Below are 16,230 nucleotides of genomic sequence, written 5' to 3' on the forward strand. Positions count from 1 at the left end.
TTTCACGGACCATGGATGACTGGAATATAATTAGAAATTAAATGTGTCAATATAGCACTATATCTCGCACGTTGTCAGGATCATCGAGAAAAACACGAAAACGCGTCACGAAATAGTTATTCACAATGTAGAAAAAGCAAGCATTATGTTATCGGTGAAAAATATGTCATCATCATCATCATCAGCCTATATTTTATGTCCACTGCAGGACGAAGGCCTCTCCCTGCGATCTCCAATTACCCCTGTCTTGCGCTAGCGTATTCCAACTTGCGCCTGCAAATTTCCTAACTTCATCATCCCATCTGGTTTTCTGCCGACCTCGACTGCGCTTCCCTTCTCTTGGTATCCATTCTGTAACCCTAATGGTCCACCGGTTATCCATCCTACGCATTACATGGCCTGCCCAGCTCAATTTCTTCCGCTTAATGTCAACTAGAATATCGGCTATCCCCGTTTGTTCTCTGATCCACACCGCTCTCTTCCTGTCTCTTAACGTTACTCCTAAGATTTTTCGTTCCATCGCTCTTTGTGCGGTCCTTAACTTGTTCTCGAGCTTCTTCGTTAACCTCCAAGTTTCTGCCCCATATGTTAGCACCGGTAGAATGCAATGATTGTACACTTTTCTTTTCAACGACAGTGGTAAGCTCCCAGTCAGGATTTGGTAATGCCTTCCGTATGCACTCCAACCCAATTTTATTCTTCTGTAAATTTCTTTCTCGTGATCAGGGTCCCCTGTGAGTAATTGACCTAGATAAACGTACTCCTTTACAGACTCTAGAGGCTGACTGGCGATCCGGAATTCTTGTTCCCTTGCCAGGCTATTGAACATTATCTTTGTCTTCTGCATATTCATCTTCAACCCAATTCTTACACTTTCTCGATTAAGGTCCTCAATCATTTGTTGTAATTCGTCTCCATTGTTGCTGAATAGGACAATGTCATCTGCAAATCGAAGGTTGCTGAGATATTCGCCGTTGATCCTCACTCCTAAGCCTTCCCAGTCTAAGAGCTTGAATACTTCTTCTAAGCATGCAGTGAATAGCATTGGAGAGATTGTGTCTCCTTGCCTGACCCCTTTCTTGATAGGTAACTTTCTACTTTTCTTGTGGAGAACCAAGGTAGCTGTGGAATCCTTGTAGATGTTTGCTAAAATATTCACGTATGCCTCCTGTACTCCATGATTACGCAATGCATCTATGACTGCTGGAATCTCTACTGAATCAAATGCCTTTTCATAATCTATGAAAGCCATGTAAAGAGGTTGATTGTACTCCGCAGATTTCTCGATTACCTGATTTATGACATGGATATGATCCATCGTAGAATATCCCTTCCTGAAGCCAGCCTGTTCTCTTGGTTGGCTGAAGTCAAGTGTGGCCCTGATTCTATTGGAAATTATCTTGGTGAATATTTTATACAATACTGAAAGCAAGCTAATGGTTCTATAATTCTTCAGTTCTTTAGCGCCTCCCTTCTTATGGATTAGTATAATGTTGGCGTTCTTCCAGCTCTCTGGTACACATGAAGTTGTGAGGCATTGTGTATAAAGGGCCGCAAGCTTTTCAAGCATGATATCTCCTCCATCTTTGATTAAATATACTGTTATTCCATCTTCTCCAGCAGCTTTTCCCCTGGTCATGTCTTTCAAGGCCCTTCTAACTTCAGCGCTACTTATAGAAGGAGCCTCTGTATCCGGTTCATCACTATTTTGAATGAAAGTAGCTTGGCTGTTTTGGGCACTGTACAGGTCAGTATAGAATTCTTCCGCTGCTTTTACTATGTCATCGAAATTGCTGATGATATTACCATGCTTATGTTTCAGTGCATACATCTTGCCTTGTCCTATGCCAAGCTTTCTTCTTACTGATTTAATGCTGCGTCCAAATTTTACGGCTTCCTCAATCTTTCCTACGTTATAATTTCGAATATCCCTTACTTTTTTCTTGTTGATTAGTTTTGACAGTTCAGCGAATTCTATCTGATCTCTTGAGTTGGACATTTTCATCTTCTGTCGTTTCTTTATTAGGTCCTTTGTTTCTTGGGAGAGCTTACCTACTGGTTGTCTTGGTGCCCTACCTCCCACTTCAATATGTATCAACGTTTAATTTAAGTGTGTCGCGCAAACGTGACAAAGAGCATTTTGGGGTAACAATTCTCAGAAATAAGGCACTTTCGTGCGATACTCCCTTTTTTGTCGGTATCGATGGGGCAGGATCCGCTTTCCGAGTGAAAGAAGCGACGCCGCGTACTCCGAGGGTCAACAAGGGTCCTTGGTTAACGCATCGAAAACACAAAATGGAGAGCATGCTCTGCCAGTGTTCTAAATCGAAAACAAAGGCGCGAACCGACTTGCCCGAGCAACCGGCGCCGCTTCCCGCCGTAAAAGATGTGAAAGGGGGAAAGATTGGAGGGGCAGGTCGGGAAAGAGAACGGCAAAGCGAGGTTGTATGACGTAATAGTTCAGCGGAAATCCGCTAGGTGGAGATAAGTAATTAAAGGAAAACTGAGACATCCACCCAAATGTAGCAATTTGCTACAATGGAAACCAAACCGGGTTCCTCGAAAGAAAGCCTCGCAGTTGAAGAAAAATTCGTGCTGGTCCGGGACTCGAACCCGGGACCACCGCCTTTCCTGGGCAGCCGCTCTACCATCTGAGCTAACCAGGCGGCTAGCGGATGGCAGGGCGAAGTCGAATTTGTCGACAACTCGAAGCAAAGGCAAGTGTATGACGTAATAGTTCAGCGGAAATCCGCGAAGTGGAGATAAGTAATTAAAGGAAAACTGAGACATCCACCCAAATGTAGCAATTTGCTACAATGGAAACCCAACCGGGTTCCTCGAAAGAAAGCCTCGCAGTTGAAGAAAAATTCGTGCTGGTCCGGGACTCGAACCCGGGACCACCGCCTTTCCGGGGCAGCCGCTCTACCATCTGAGCTAACCAGGAGGCTAGCGGATGGCAGGGCGAAGTCGAATTTGTTGACAACTCGAAGCAAAGGCAAGTGTATGACGTAATAGTTCAGCGGAAATCCGCTAGGTGGAGATAAGTAATTAAAGGAAAACTGAGACATCCACCCAAATGTAGCAATTTGCTACAATGGAAACCCAACCGGGTTTCTCGAAAGAAAGCCTCGCAGTTGAAGAAAAATTCGTGCTGTTCCGGGACTCGAACCCGGGACCACCGCCTTTCCGGGGCAGCCGCTCTACCATCTGAGCTAACCAGGCAGCTAGCGGATGGCAGGGCGAAGTCGAATTTGTCGACAACTCGAAGCAAAGGCAAGTGTATGAAGTAATAGTTCAGCGGAAATCCGCTAGGTGGAGAAAAGTAATTAAAGGAAAACTGAGACATCCACCCAAATGTAGCAATTTGCTACAATGGAAACCCAACCGGGTTCCTCGAAAGAAAGCCTCGCAGTTGAAGAAAAATTCGTCCTGGTCCGGGACTCGAACCCGGGACCACCGCCTTCCCGGGGCAGCCGCTCTACCATCTGAGCTAACCAGGCGGCTAGCGGATGGCAGGGCGAAGTCGAATTTGTCGAAAACTCGAAGCAAAGGCAAGTGTATGACGTAATAGTTCAGCGGAAATCCGCTAGGTGGAGATAAGTAATTAAAGGAAAACTGAAACATCCACCCAAATGTAGCAATTTGCTACAATGGAAACCCAACCGGGTTCCTCGACAGAAAGCCTCGCAGTTGAAGAAAAATTCGTGCTGTTCCGGGACTCGAACCCGGGACCACCGCCTTTCCGGGGCAGCCGCTCTACCATCTGAGCTAACCAGGCGGCTAGCGGATGGCAGGGCGAAGTCGAATTTGTCGACAACTCGAAGCAAAGGCAAGTGTATGACGTAATAGTTAGCGGAAATCCGCTAGGTGGAGATAAGTAATTAAAGGAAAACTGAGACATCCACCCAAATGTAGCAATTTGCTACAATGGAAACCCAACCGGGTTTCTCGAAAGAAAGCCTCGCAGTTGAAGAAAAATTCGTGCTGTTCCGGGACTCGAACCCGGGACCACCGCCTTTCCGGGGCAGCCGCTCTACCATCTGAGCTAACCAGGCGGCTAGCGGATGACAGGGCGAAGTCGAATTTGTCGACAACTCGAAGCAAAGGCAAGTGTATGAAGTAATAGTTCAGCGGAAATCCGCTAGGTGGAGAAAAGTAATTAAAGGAAAACTGAGACATCCACCCAAATGTAGCAATTTGCTACAATGGAAACCAAACCGGGTTCCTCGAAAGAAAGCCTCGCAGTTGAAGAAAAATTCGTGCTGGTCCGGGACTCGAACCCGGGACCACCGCCTTTCCGGGGCAGCCGCTCTATCATCTGAGCTAACCAGGAGGCTAGCGGATGGCAGGGCGAAGTCGAATTTGCCGACAACTCGAAGCAAATGCAAGTGTATGAAGTAATAGTTCAGCGGAAATCCGCTAGGTGGAGATAAGTAATTAAAGGAAAACTGAGACATCCACCCAAATGTAGCAATTTGCTACAATGGAAACCCAACCGGGTTCCTCGAAAGAAAGCCTCGCAGTTGAAGAAAAATTCGTGCTGGTCCGGCACTCGAACCCGGGACCACCGCCTTTCCGGGGCAGCCGCTCTACCATCTGAGCTAACCAGGCGGCTAGCGGATGGCAGGGCGAAGTCGAATTTGTCGAAAACTCGAAGCAAAGGCAAGTGTATGACGTAATAGTTCAGCGGAAATCCGCTAGGTGGAGATAAGTAATTAAAGGAAAACTGAGACATCCACCCAAATGTAGCAATTTGCTACAATGGAAACCCAACCGGGTTCCTCGAAAGAAAGCCTCGCAGTTGAAGAAAAATTCGTGCTGGTCCGGGACTCGAACCCGGGACCACCGCCTTTCCTGGGCAGCCGCTCTACCATCTGAGCTAACCAGGCGGCTAGCGGATGGCAGGGCGAAGTCGAATTTGTCGACAACTCGAAGCAAAGGCAAGTGTATGACGTAATAGTTCAGCGGAAATCCGCGAAGTGGAGATAAGTAATTAAAGGAAAACTGAGACATCCACCCAAATGTAGCAATTTGCTACAATGGAAACCCAACCGGGTTTCTCGAAAGAAAGCCTCGCAGTTGAAGAAAAATTCGTGCTGGTCCGGCACTCGAACCCGGGACCACCGCCTTTCCGGGGCAGCCGCTCTACCATCTGAGCTAACCAGGCGGCTAGCGGATGGCAGGGCGAAGTCGAATTTGTCGAAAACTCGAAGCAAAGGCAAGTGTATGACGTAATAGTTCAGCGGAAATCCGCTAGGTGGAGATAAGTAATTAAAGGAAAACTGAGACATCCACCCAAATGTAGCAATTTGCTACAATGGAAACCCAACCGGGTTTCTCGAAAGAAAGCCTCGCAGTTGAAGAAAAATTCGTGCTGGTCCGGCACTCGAACCCGGGACCACCGCCTTTCCGGGGCAGCCGCTCTACCATCTGAGCTAACCAGGCGGCTAGCGGATGGCAGGGCGAAGTCGAATTTGTCGAAAACTCGAAGCAAAGGCAAGTGTATGACGTAATAGTTCAGCGGAAATCCGCTAGGTGGAGATAAGTAATTAAAGGAAAACTGAGACATCCACCCAAATGTAGCAATTTGCTACAATGGAAACCCAACCGGGTTCCTCGAAAGAAAGCCTCGCAGTTGAAGAAAAATTCGTGCTGGTCCGGGACTCGAACCCGGGACCACCGCCTTTCCTGGGCAGCCGCTCTACCATCTGAGCTAACCAGGCTTTTTTTTTTCTTTATTACCGGTAAGCAGCGGTACATAGTAATACCAACATAACTAACATATGTACACTCACAGATGGACTTCACATCCGTTAAGTATAAATAATAAGCACAAGCAGCCTGTCATACTGTAACAGGCTTTGCTCAGAATTCCTTAAGATTGGCCAGGGGTTCCATCCTGGCCATCCAAGGTGGGGGACACTCTTGTGTTGCAACCACATCAAGAAAACGTCTTATTTGTTCTCGGAAATACACACGGGCTGGTCTTCTATCGGGATCGCAATAGAAGCCTGCCATGCGGGAGCGCCATATACAGTAGAGGCCAGTCAGCATAATCTGATCAAAAGGTGTTCCGTCATCGTCGTCTATCGGCAAAAATCTGATGCCATGTGGGTCAAGAGGAAATTCTTTCTTTATTGTGCGCTGTAAAACATCCCATAAGTATACTCCTTCCCAGCAGTGTAAAAAAACATGGTCTATGGTTTCAGGTTGTTTGCAAATTATACATTGTGAGCCCCATGGCATGTAAAAGCCTCTTTCTTCTAGGAACGTTGCTACTGAAAGTGTACCTGTGTGTAGTTTGAAAAAGAAACTTTTCATACCTGGCGGTACCTGCATTCGTTTGACGCGTTTAAAAACATTCTGGCCTGGGCCTCGACTGTATATGGCTCTGTACAGAGGCGGGGGAAAAAGGCTGTCCATTATATCGTTGCGCAGCTTTTTCCTTGAGACATTAAACAAATATTCTTTCGAATAACGTACAGCAAGGAAACGAACACTGAATACAATTTCCCTGTAAAAACCAAACACTGCCGCCGGCACACCTTGGGAGCATACAATCAACTCTGGCAACAAGTGCGCGAGTCTAACTCTACAGACTGTTTGCAAAAAAGGATCATCGTTGTTCCGAAAGAAAATAAAACGTCCTACTAGTTGCCTGACAAACAGGTGGGCCAGCCCTAATCCTCCATCTTTCACCCGTCTGAACAAATTGTTGCGGCAACATCTCTCCCATCCGGAACCCCACACAAACACGGCAAAGACTCTGTGGAATTTTTGCACATTGGCCCTGTTACAGAAAATGAATTGCATGACATACCATAGCTTAGCGACGAAAAACAAGTTGCATACAGTAGCCCTGGCAAATACTGAAAGGTATTTGGCTTTCCACGCCTCAGCCTTCTCTTTAGCACTTTTAAGCTGGCCCTGCCAGTATTCGTCACTCTGCTTGTAAGCTTCGAGTGGTGCGCCTAAGTACCTTACTGGCGTTGTTGACCACTTGACATTCGCAAATATAGCAGGAGCCTCAGGCCATTCTCCATGCCAAATACCGAGGCACTTGCTCCAGTTTACTCTACTACCAGTGATTTCACTGAAGTTTTTCACAACATTTATCGTCTGTAAAATGCTCTCCTTGTCTTTGCAACACACGGCTACGTCGTCAGCATAGGCCAGGAGTTTGACTTCTGACGCTTGCATCGTAAACCCATGAATACATTTGTTCTCAATGACTGCCAAACACAAACTCTCTAAATAAATACAGAACAAAAGTGGGCTGGCTGGGCAGCCTTGGCGCACGGAACGTTGAATGCTGATGGGGGCCCCCAAAGTCTTGTTAATTAAAGCTTAGTAGTGCCGTTCCGGTACGCCATGGCCACCCCGTCAGTAATTATGGACCCGACATTTATATGCTTAAGAATGGCATATAAAATACTGTGAGCAACACAGTCAAAAGCTTTCTCCAAATCAAGTTGAAGAATCGCAACACGTGCCCTTAAGGCGTCACAACATTCCAAAATCGATCTCATTATGTGTACGTTCGTGTTAATGCTTCGTCCTTTGATTCCGCATGTTTGGTGCCGGCCTACTATGGTTTCCATTACTGTTTGTAACCTGTCTGCGATTATTTTCATGAATATTTTGTAATCACTGTTGGTAAGTGATATTGGTCTGTACGACGTTACATATTTCAGTTTCGCCGGCTGGTCAGTCTTAGGGATAAGTACAGTGTGCGCTTGCGCGAAAGAATGTGGCAATGCGTTTACTTCATACGCTTTGTTAAACACGTCAGCGAGTAGAGGCGATAGTTCTGATTTAAACTGTTTATAAAAAGCGGCACAAAGGCCATCCGGACCGGGTGATCTTCCAGCTTTTAAATCTTCAATTGCTTTTTCAACTTCATGAGTTGATATCGGTGCCTCGAGCCTGTTCTTCGTCTCGTCGCTGAGTTGCGGCATACGCACCAAAAACGCAGCTCTAAAGGCGTCTACGTCAACAGTTCTCGATGCAAAAAGTCCTTCGAAGTGCTCGAAAAACGCTTGTGCTATGTCCTCACCGTCGGTTATTTCGTTTCTATCTACTTCAATTATATCTATGTGATTGCGCCGCGCATGCGTTTTCTCCAGACCAAGCGCGCGTTTAGTTGGCGTCTCATCTGCTGTCAGTGCCTCTGCCCTTGCGCGTATAATCGCTCCTCGATATCGCTCTTCATCGCATAGCTCCAATTTCGCTTTGATGCTGCGTAAATCGTCTTTGTATGCGCCTGGCTGGCTGCACTCTAAGGCGGTTAATTTTTCCAACACTGCCCTTAGTTCTTTCTCTTTAGCTCTTTCTTCATACTTTATTTTACAGGACCGGTCGATAGCGGTTAACTTAATTCGTTGTTTAAAAATTTCCCATTTTTCGGCGATTTGCGCCACTTTGTTGTTTTCTACATCCTTCAAATGTTCCTGTACATTGCTTCGAAAAGACTCGTCCTTTAGCAATTTCGAATTCATTTTCCACATTTCCCACGTGAAAGTGTTGCCTTTTCCTTTGCGTCCAACGCATGTCTTGACCAAACAGTGGTCGGTGAATGAAACAGGTATGACATCGTAGCTTCGGCATATGGGTATAACGTCTAGTGTCACGTATATCCTGTCAAGACGAGCGTGACTATTGCCTTGGAAGTGCGTGTATTGAACCTGGCGTGTTCCTACTTTTTAAAAAGTACGGGCCTGGACTGTAGGCTTTGAGCATGCCAAAGTGCTTGCCATATGTTTCATATCCTCCTTCTCTCATCATCGTCACCCATCATGCGCCTTTTTCTTCCCTCTTTTTTTCCCTCTTCCCCTTCCCCCAACGCAGAGTAGCTGGCTAGAGGAATTTACCTCAGGCCGACCTCTCTGCATTTCGCATCATTAAACTTATATCTCTCTCTACTAGGCAATCAGCCACGTCGTCCAAGTCACACTCGGCTAATAGTTCAGTGAGGACATGACAGCTTTTATCATTTGTTCTCTTGCCTGTTCTATCTCGATCACTGAGTACACAATTAAAATCTCCCATAATAATGACCTTTCTATGCGCGCATATCTGCGCCTTTAACGCTGAAAAAAACTTCTTGCGTTCATCGCATATATTGGGTGCATATATACATATCACCCGCCAAGAATCATCACCAACAGCAAAGTCGCAGTACACTAGTCTGCCAGAAGGGCACGAAAAATAATTTTCGATGAATAGCCCGGGCAGCTTCTTAATAAATAAAATAACACCTGCTGACGCTCCTTTGGCATGGCTCACTACCGCGTAATACGAAGGCGTAAACCTTAGCACCATGCCCCGGGTCTCCTCCTCCCCTTCGACTTTTGTCTCCTGCACGGCTAGAACATCGAGGTCTTGGTCCACCATCATCCGGTACACTTGGCTTTGTTTACGCTTGGCGGCCAAACCTCTCACGTTTAGCGTGCCCATGCTAAGCGTCGGGTTGGTTGCCATTGCTATACTACGGGAAAGAGAGAAAGGCCCGGAGCACCGTGCTCACCGCAACGTCTAGCCAGCGGCTAGACGCCCCCGGTACCGTCCGGCGGTCTGGCATGCTCCGTAGTCGGTGGTGGCTTGTCGCCCTCCTTCCTGTCCCGAAAGATGTTTGGACAGGGCTTGAAGCTGCTCCTTCTTAACATGGTTGACTTTGCAGGCGGCCCGTCGGCGTGATTCTTCGGAGTTGCTTTGCCGTCGGTGGCGTCTAGCGGCCTTTTGAAGGGAGTGTTGCCGCTCACATCCATAGCGTCGCTGTCCGGGGCCGGGTCACCACTTTCTGCCACGTACGCGGTATCATCGGATACAAGGCAGTTTTCACTGCCTTTCTCCAGTTCTTCAGGAGGACCTGATGGCTCGTCTTTCTTTTGGGGAGTAGCAAGTACTTCTTCCGTACCTCCCTCTGTTTTTGTTGTCGCCTCCGCATTGTTGGCGCTCTCCTGGTCACCCGCCCCTTTGGCGCCGTCCTCGGCTTCAGCAGCATCCATCCTCATCTCTGCGGTGACTTCGCTTGCTGGTGGTCCAACGGCTGTAGCGTACGTGCGTACACACTGATCTTCAGTGTGGCCAAAATTACGGCATCGCGAGCATCGCGGCACCTTGCACTCGCGACGGACATGCCCGAAACCCTTGCATCGTAGGCACTGCATCGGCCGTCCAGGCACCACGACAAGGGCCAGTTCACCTGCAACTCGGATTTGGTGCGGAAGGTCGTCTACTTTCATTCCGCTCTTCAGTTTCAGAAGAACAGTTCGAGACGTTGAATCCTTATCTCCGACGCCTTTGACGCGCCATCGTTCTCGCGTCACTTCAATGACCTTGCCAAAGGCTGCCAGCGCTGTCTTTACATCTTCGTCTTCAACCCAGTACAGCAACCAATGAAGGCGAAAGCGTACCTGTTGGTCTTGAGGGTCGACGACTACGCAGCGACGCCCTTTCACGTTGAGTTCTTTCAATGCCACGAGTTTCTTCGCCGCCTCGTCGTTCGAGAAGGTGACCGCCCAAACATGATTGATCTGGTAGGCGCCAAGGGCCACGACTTCCGGTAGCAATCCAGTCGGGACGAGCGCGTCTCGGAAATCTTCGACCCTGTAGGGCCTTGCTCGCACGTCGCCATGTAAAAACACGGTGTTCTTTACAACACGTCCCTTGGGCAGAGGTGGCAAAATAAACTGATAGCTCGCTTCCTCGTTATCGATAAGCCTGTTACCGCGGCTGGTCGCCGCAAAAGCTGCTCCTTCGGAGCCCATGATTCGCACGTCCGCACAGCTCGGCTGCCGGAAGCAGAATCTGAGCTAACCAGGCGGCTAGCGGATGGCAGGGCGAAGTCGAATTTGTCGACAACTCGAAGCAAAGGCAAGTGTATGACGTAATAGTTCAGCGGAAATCCGCTAGGTGGAGATAAGTAATTAAAGGAAAACTGAGACATCCACCCAAATGTAGCAATTTGCTACAATGGAAACCCAACCGGGTTCCTCGAAAGAAAGCCTCGCAGTTGAAGAAAAATTCGTGCTGTTCCGGGACTCGAACCCGGGACCACCGCCTTTCCGGGGCAGCCGCTCTACCACCTGAGCTAACCAGGCGGCTAGCGGATGGCAGGGCGAAGTCGAATTTGTCGACAACTCGAAGCAAAGGCAAGTGTATGACGTAATAGTTCAGCGGAAATCCGCTAGGTGGAGATAAGTAATTAAAGGAAAACTGAGACATCCACCCAAATGTAGCAATTTGCTACAATGGAAACCCAACCGGGTTCCTCGAAAGAAAGCCTCGCAGTTGAAGAAAAATTCGTGCTGGTCCGGGACTCGAACCCGGGACCACCGCCTTTCCTGGGCAGCCGCTCTACCATCTGAGCTAACCAGGCGGCTAGCGGATGGCAGGGCGAAGTCGAATTTGTCGACAACTCGAAGCAAAGGCAAGTGTATGACGTAATAGTTCAGCGGAAATCCGCGAAGTGGAGATAAGTAATTAAAGGAAAACTGAGACATCCACCCAAATGTAGCAATTTGCTACAATGGAAACCCAACCGGAATACTCGAAAGAAAGCCTCGCAGTTGAAGAAAAATTCGTGCCTGGTCCGGGACTCGAACCCGGGACCACCGCCTTTCCGGGGCAGCCGCTCTACCACCTGAGCTAACCAGGCGGCTAGCGGATGGCAGGGCGAAGTCGAATTTGTCGACAACTCGAAGGAAAGGCAAGTGTATGACGTAATAGTTCAGCGGAAATCCGCTAGGTGGAGATAAGTAATTAAAGGAAAACTGAGACATCCACCCAAATGTAGCAATTTGCTACAATGGAAACCCAACCGGGTTCCTCGAAAGAAAGCCTCGCAGTGGAAGAAAAATTCGTGCTGGTCCGGCACTCGAACCCGGGACTACCGCCTTTCCGGGGCAGCCGCTCTACCATCTGAGCTAACCAGGCGGCTAGCGGATGGCAGGGCGAAGTCGAATTTGTCGACAACTCGAAGCAAAGGCAAGTGTATGACGTAATAGTTCAGCGGAAATCCGCTAGGTGGAGATAAGTAATTAAAGGAAAACTGAGACATCCACCCAAATGTAGCAATTTGCTACAATGGAAACCCAACCGGGTTTCTCGAAAGAAAGCCTCGCAGTTGAAGAAAAATTCGTGCTGTTCCGGGACTCGAACCCGGGACCACCGCCTTTCCGGGGCAGCCGCTCTACCACCTGAGCTAACCAGGCGGCTAGCGGATGGCAGGGCGAAGTCGAATTTGTCGACAACTCGAAGCAAAGGCAAGTGTAAGACGTAATAGTTCAGCGGAAATCCGCTAGGTGGAGATAAGTAATTAAAGGAAAACTGAGACATCCACCCAAATGTAGCAGTTTGCTACAATGGAAATCCAACCGGGTTCCTCGAAAGAAAGCCTCGCAGTTGAAGAAACATTCGTGCTGGTCCGGGACTCGAACCCGGGACCACCGCCTTTCCTGGGCAGCCGCTCTACCATCTGAGCTAACCAGGCGGCTAGCGGATGGCAGGGCGAAGTCGAATTTGTCGACAACTCGAAGCAAAGGCAAGTGTATGACGTAATAGTTCAGCGGAAATCCGCTAGGTGGAGATAAGTAATTAAAGGAAAACTGAGACATCCACCCAAATGTAGCAATTTGCTACAATGGAAACCCAACCGGGTTTCTCGAAAGAGAGCCTCGCAGTTGAAGAAAAATTCGTGCTGGTCCGGGACTCGAACCCGGGACCACCGCCTTTCCGGGGCAGCCGCTCTATCATCTGAGCTAACCAGGAGGCTAGCGGATGGCAGGGCGAAGTCGAATTTGCCGACAACTCGAAGCAAATGCAAGTGTATGAAGTAATAGTTCAGCGGAAATCCGCTAGGTGGAGATAAGTAATTAAAGGAAAACTGAGACATCCACCCAAATGTAGCAATTTGCTACAATGGAAACCCAACCGGGTTCCTCGAAAGAAAGCCTCGCAGTTGAAGAAACATTCGTGCTGGTCCGGGACTCGAACCCGGGACCACCGCCTTTCCTGGGCAGCCGCTCTACCATCTGAGCTAACCAGGCGGCTAGCGGATGGCAGGGCGAAGTCGAATTTGTCGACAACTCGAAGCAAAGGCAAGTGTATGACGTAATAGTTCAGCGGAAATCCGCTAGGTGGAGATAAGTAATTAAAGGAAACTGAGACATCCACCCAAATGTAGCAATTTGCTACAATGGAAACCCAACCGGGTTCCTCGAAAGAAAGCCTCGCAGTTGAAGAAACATTCGTGCTGGTCCGGGACTCGAACCCGGGACCACCGCCTTTCCTGGGCAGCCGCTCTACCATCTGAGCTAACCAGGCGGCTAGCAGGATGGCAGGGCGAAGTCGAATTTGTCGACAACTCGAAGCAAAGGCAAGTGTATGACGTAATAGTTCAGCGGAAATCCGCGAAGTGGAGATAAGTAATTAAAGGAAAACTGAGACATCCACCCAAATGTAGCAATTTGCTACAATGGAAACCCAACCGGGTTCCTCGAAAGAAAGCCTCGCAGTTGAAGAAAAATTCGTCCTGGTCCGGGACTCGAACCCGGGACCCCCGCCTTTCCGGGGCAGCCGCTCTACCATCTGAGCTAACCAGGCGGCTAGCGGATGGCAGGGCGAAGTCGAATTTGTCGAAAACTCGAAGCAAAGGCAAGTGTATGACGTAATAGTTCAGCGGAAATCCGCTAGGTGGAGATAAGTAATTAAAGGAAACTGAGACATCCACCCAAATGTAGCAATTTGCTACAATGGAAACCCAACCGGGTTTCTCGAAAGAAAGCCTCGCAGTTGAAGAAAAATTCGTGCTGGTCCGGCACTCGAACCCGGGACCACCGCCTTTCCGGGGCAGCCGCTCTACCATCTGAGCTAACCAGGAGGCTAGCGGATGGCAGGGCGAAGTCGAATTTGTCGACAACTCGAAGCAAAGGCAAGTGTATGACGTAATAGTTCAGCGGAAATCCGCTAGGTGGAGATAAATAATTAAAGGAAAACTGAGACATCCACCCAAATGTAGCAATTTGCTACAATGGAAACCCAACCGGGTTTCTCGAAAGAAAGCCTCGCAGTTGAAGAAAAATTCGCGCTGTTCCGGGACTCGAACCCGGGACCACCGCCTTTCCGGGGCAGCCGCTCTACCATCTGAGCTAACCAGGCGGCTTGCGGATGGCAGGGCGAAGTCGAATTTGTCGACAACTCGAAGCAAAGGCAAGTGTATGACGTAATAGTTCAGCGGAAATCCGCTAGGTGGAGATAAGTAATTAAAGGAAACTGAGACATCCACCCAAATGTAGCAATTTGCTACAATGGAAACCCAACCGGGTTTCCTCGAAAGAAAGCCTCGCAGTTGAAGAAAAATTCGTGCCTGTTCCGGGACTCGAACCCGGGACCACCGCCTTTCCGGGGCAGCCGCTCTACCATCTGAGCTAACCAGGCGGCTAGCGATGGCAGGGCGAAGTCGAATTTGTCGACAACTCGAAGCAAAGGCAAGTGTATGACGTAATAGTTCAGCGGAAATCCGCTAGGTGGAGATAAGTAATTAAAGGAAACTGAGACATCCACCCAAATGTAGCAATTTGCTACAATGGAAACCCAACCGGGTTCCTCGAAAGAAAGCCTCGCAGTTGAAGAAAATTCGTGCTGGTCCGGGACTCGAACCCGGGACCACCGCCTTTCCGGGGCAGCCGCTCTATCATCTGAGCTAACCAGGCGGCTAGCAGATGGCAGGGCGAAGTCGAATTTGCGACAACTCGAAGCAAAGGCAAGTGTATGAAGTAATAGTTCAGCGGAAATCCGCTAGGTGGAGATAAGTAATTAAAGGAAACTGAGACATCCACCCAAATGTAGCAATTTGCTACAATGGAAACCCAACCGGGTTCCTCGAAAGAAAGCCTCGCAGTTGAAGAAACATTCGTCCTGGTCCGGGACTCGAACCCGGGACCACCGCCTTTTCGGGGCAGCCGCTTTACCATCTGAGCAAACCAGGCGGCTAGCCGATGGCAGGGCGAAGTCGAATTTGTCGACAACTCGAAGCAAATGCAAGTGTATGACGTAATAGTTCAGCGGAAATCCGCTAAGTGGAGATAAGTAATTAAAGGAAAACTGAGACATCCACCCAAATGTAGCAATTTGCTACAATGGAAACCCAACCGGGTTCCTCGAAAGAAAGCCTCGCAGTTGAAGAAAAATTCGTCCTGGTCCGGGACTCGAACCCGGGACCACCGCCTTTCCGGGGCAGCCGCTCTACCATCTGAGCTAACCAGGCGGCTAGCAGGATGGCAGGGCGAAGTCGAATTTGTCGACAACTCGAAGCAAAGGCAAGTGTATGACGTAATAGTTCAGCGGAAATCCGCTAGGTGGAGATAAGTAATTAAAGGAAAACTGAGACATCCACCCAAATGTAGCAATTTGCTACAATATCAACGCAATTGGCTGGTATATCTCAGACACTAACAAACAGTGCACAAAATACGGCCGCCTTACTTTTAACATCACCTAAATATCAGACACCTCTTCCTTCTAACAGTGTGGATTCAGTACGTCCTTCGACTTCCGCTCAGGTTGATCATGAATGCCATTCCGATTCAGACTCTCTAGGCAATCGAGATGTAGATATGGACACTCGAGTTCTTAAACGCAGAAGATCGCCCTAACAACAAAATGCCTCGTTCTCCTAACTCCAAAACAAAAAAGTGTGTGAAAGAATCACCTACGAGGATTGACTTTCTAAAAGACAGTATCCTGGACCAAGCAGTTGCGGCTGCTTGTCTACCGTCAACATAGGGTGCCTAAGGATACTGCAGTGGAACTGCCGATCTATACTTTCTGCCGCTCAGTTTCCGTTGAAGCGATAGACGCACGTACCTTCGCCCGCAGCGGCGTATGCTTGCTGCCAGCGTTTTGACAGTCGTCTGCAGTCATTCAGTGTGATCTATTCGTGTTTGTGCGCGCTCACACCACGCTTGTTCATTCAGTAGTAATAGTCGGGCCACATTTTCCAACGCACGCTACACATGCAATGCTGCCCGGATCGGCAGTGCAGCGCTAGCGGTGTGTCCCTTCGCACGCGCTGCCCACGGGAAGCGCTTCTCATCAACACCACTGTTTCACACGCGCCTTCTCGTGGTCATCCAGTCTCTCTTCATGTCGGTCTACTTACGCCGCAGCACACCTGCTTACTTAAAGCTCATGTTTACTACAATTCATATTGCTACCAAAGCCGCTCAC

At 48.7% G+C, this 16,230-nt stretch overlaps 2 non-coding genes across 2 annotated transcripts; both read right to left on the reverse strand.

Moving 5' to 3' along the window:
* Window positions 1-3,425: 3,425 nt before the first annotated feature.
* On the reverse strand, window positions 3,426-3,500 carry Trnap-ggg (transfer RNA proline (anticodon GGG)). Its single transcript has one exon. It is a non-coding gene; the product is annotated as a tRNA-Pro (tRNA).
* An 8,085-nt stretch (window positions 3,501-11,585) lies between these two features.
* Window positions 11,586-11,659, reverse strand: Trnas-gga (transfer RNA serine (anticodon GGA)). Its single transcript has one exon. It is a non-coding gene; the product is annotated as a tRNA-Ser (tRNA).
* Window positions 11,660-16,230: the final 4,571 nt, after the last annotated feature.

Source organism: Dermacentor silvarum, chromosome 2 (assembly GCF_013339745.2).
Source record: "Dermacentor silvarum isolate Dsil-2018 chromosome 2, BIME_Dsil_1.4, whole genome shotgun sequence".
Lineage (NCBI taxonomy): Eukaryota > Metazoa > Arthropoda > Arachnida > Ixodida > Ixodidae > Dermacentor > Dermacentor silvarum.